The sequence below is a fragment of the Octodon degus genome, unplaced genomic scaffold, assembly GCF_000260255.1.
Source record: "Octodon degus isolate 3935 unplaced genomic scaffold, OctDeg1.0 scaffold00004, whole genome shotgun sequence".
In the NCBI taxonomy this organism is placed as follows: Eukaryota; Metazoa; Chordata; class Mammalia; order Rodentia; family Octodontidae; genus Octodon; species Octodon degus.
The window spans coordinates 18,573,773-18,577,104 of record NW_004524580.1 but is presented as its reverse complement, the minus strand read 5'-3'; positions in this window follow the sequence as shown (position 1 = coordinate 18,577,104).

Sequence of the window (3,332 nt, the reverse complement as noted above, 5' to 3'; positions counted from 1 at the left end):
GTATAAAAAGTAAAGCCATATTAATATGCTGAGCTGTAAAAGGCTCAAGTCAACAACTTCTGACATTGCCAGCCCTATGGATAACCCACTATAATTATGGACTTCTAGAAAAAATTAATATGTCTTAAGCACATGTATAAACCTCCTATGATAACAGGGCATTATGTATTATAAACCTGTATTAAAGCATTTTTTAAAGAAAACAACACATTAAAAAAAATCAATGTACCCCCTCATGGCAAGCACACTTATCCCACTGTTCTTGTCACTTTCTGAAGCAGTTCTGTAAGTCAGCTTTTGTGAGCATCTTTAGTTTTGCTGTCATAGCTGCTTCAATACCCTGAATTTATTGAAAACATTTACCTTTCTTTACACCCTGACTTTAAAGAAAAGCCAGAAATTTCACAGTGCCAAATGTAGTAAACAAGATGGTTGAGGACACATTGTCATGTTTTTATTTGCCAGATATGATGGCAAAAGTTTGATCAATGATGGAGACAAAAAAAAACAAAGTAAATTTATTGCAATAAGAGACAAATTGCCATTAACCCTCTTCAAAACATTCAAAGTGCTCCCACTCACTTCAAAAACACTTATCCTGTCATTCAAAAGAAACGTGACTTTTACTGTAATAAGTTTTTTCTTTGATTTAAACATTCACCATATCTTTCAACCATGCCTTTTATATAGGTCAGTGATTTAGATCTACATAAAGAAAGAACATTGGAGAAAGAATACATAAAAATAATATTAAAATTTCACTTAATCTTGATCCTAAAGATAAGTATTTAACTAAAAATCATGAAAAGAATTAATAAAATGTTATTAGGCAAAGTTAATGACTTAAATGTCATATATGATGGCAAGGAAATATTGGAAATTTTTCTGTGGTACTGTGATATATAATTTTGGGGTTTCACCCACACTTCTAGTTATATAACTCTGAGACAACCCACTCAAATGTTAATATTTCTCACCTATCTCTGCTCTACCTTGACTCTTAGTAGATAATACATACTCCATGTTAATTTCTGAAAAAATAGGGATGATGAAGAGAATTATATAATAAGAGAATGCATCATTCTAGCCATAGAATAGCATTAAAGATAGGGGAAGTGTTAAAAGAAATGTCACTACATGCTCTATGGGTCTATTGGTGACATGTGCCACTTAAGAGATGCCTAGAAAAAGTAGATCTATATTTATGGAATGATGATTAGCAGTTGGCTACAGTTTGAAATGAGAGGAAATTCAAAATCACTGATAATGTGTATGCAGTTTCTTTTTTGGATGATTAAAATATTCTGAACTTAGATTGTGGTGGTAATTTCACAAGTCTGTAAGTATATGAAAACCACTGAATCTGGGAAATCAGTCTTTTACAAAAAAACAAGGGCACCAAAAGATGGAAGCAGGGTGGGAGGTGGACTGGATGAGGGAAGTGGATGATAAATAAATTAAGGTGCGCTACATACGTGTCCCAATTTTGCAGGAAGAATGTAATCATCATGTACTGTAAACATACGTACTAATAAAAGTTAAAAATTTAGAAGGGACCGATAACTCAGTTAATTGTATAAATTGTTCCTTTTTGTGGTATATCACTTATATTTAAATCAAATGTAGCATACTAATTAACTCACATAAATTTAAAAAAAAATCTAAGAGAAAATCTTCAGGTAAAACATAAATATCTTACTGCCATGTTTGTCCAGCAAACCCTGTTAGATAAATGAAGATGTGAAAGACAGAATGTATTTGTTGGGGAAGTTGCTTCACCAGGAGAAGATCCCCAAAATGACTCAAATCTCCTCCAAATTTATTGACCAACAACAAGGGCATAGAGTGTTGCTAAGTGCAGAGGTTTGTTTTAGGTAGCAAGGCAGTCGAGCAATGCATAGAGATGGTTTGGCTGAAAAATTAATTTTTATCTCATTGGCCCCTCAGGAGCTTCCTGGACTTCCCCATGAAGTTCATCACTGTACAAATTTACAAAACATCTTCTCTTCAAGACCTTCTGGCTCCTGGGAATTAGCAGTCTGCTCCATCCCAAGCCCTCTCAAGCAGACATTGACCCACTGGGCATTGCAAAGAACTTCACAGTCAGCTCTCTGTCCTTTCTTGTAGCTTTTGTTGCACCTATAATCCAGTAACTGTTCAGAGAATACATCTTGTTAGTAATTTTAAGTTTTAGACATTGTAAGTGTTTCCTGCACTAATTATGATATGAAGACCTTATGGGAAGTGTGCTTTTCTCTAAATGGTGGTTACTTTCTTTCTGGTTACATAAAATGAAGACTCATTCTCTTTTAATACATAATATCAAATAAATATGTTAAATTGACATATTGATATATTAAAGTGGTGTAATTGTTATATTACATTATTATACCCCATTTTATAAATAGTTTCTATTTACATGACCTAGAAATTCTGTGAACAATACAGACTTTATTTAAAACCTAACTGGAATCTTTTTAATCTCTAATTATCATGTTCTCAGCTTTCATGTTACCTAATACTTTATCTCTGCTTTTAGAATTATGTAGTGTTTAGGATACTAGTCATATTGGATTAAATTAAATGATGCATTTTGCCTGAGGTCGTCAAATATGCTTACACTTGCTCTGCTCTTCATTCTTTCCTTCTGACTCTTCCTCATTTCTTGGACCACTTCCACTCATTGAAATAGCACTTGATACTTCCTTTCTTGTAGATATACTGACAGCACTGCTTATCCTTTTCAATCTAAATATATGTATTTCCCTCTCATTCTTAAGAGTCAGGGTAGATAAAAATAAATTGATAGCTCTTTTATTACTAGACTTTGAACTGTACATACATTCATTGTTCCTGTCAAGAACTCCAGTATCAACTTAATTTCTGTTTCTTTGCAAGTAACCTATTATTCTTTACTTGCTAATCCATTTTTTATTGTTCTGGTTTCACTTTTGTTGATAGTTGCATATGTTTAATGTTTTTATATCACTTAGTATACATAATGGTCCCTCAATATTCCTTAATTTTAGCTCAACTTAGCCACTATAACCATTTATTTTGAATATTGTATATTGGAAAAATGGAAGGGGCCAGAGAGATGACTCAAAAGACTAAAGCACCTGTTTAGGCAAGCTTAGACAAGCACAGGGTTCACAGTTTGATCCCTGGCACCACATGCTGCAGCACTCCACTCCCAGCACACTGAGCTAGCCAGAGTCTGGGCATGGTGACACATACCTGTAATGCCAGCTCTGGGAAGACTGAAAGCAGGAGGAACACCACAAGTCCAAGCTGCATAGTGAGACCCTCTAACGACCAAATACAGAAAGAAA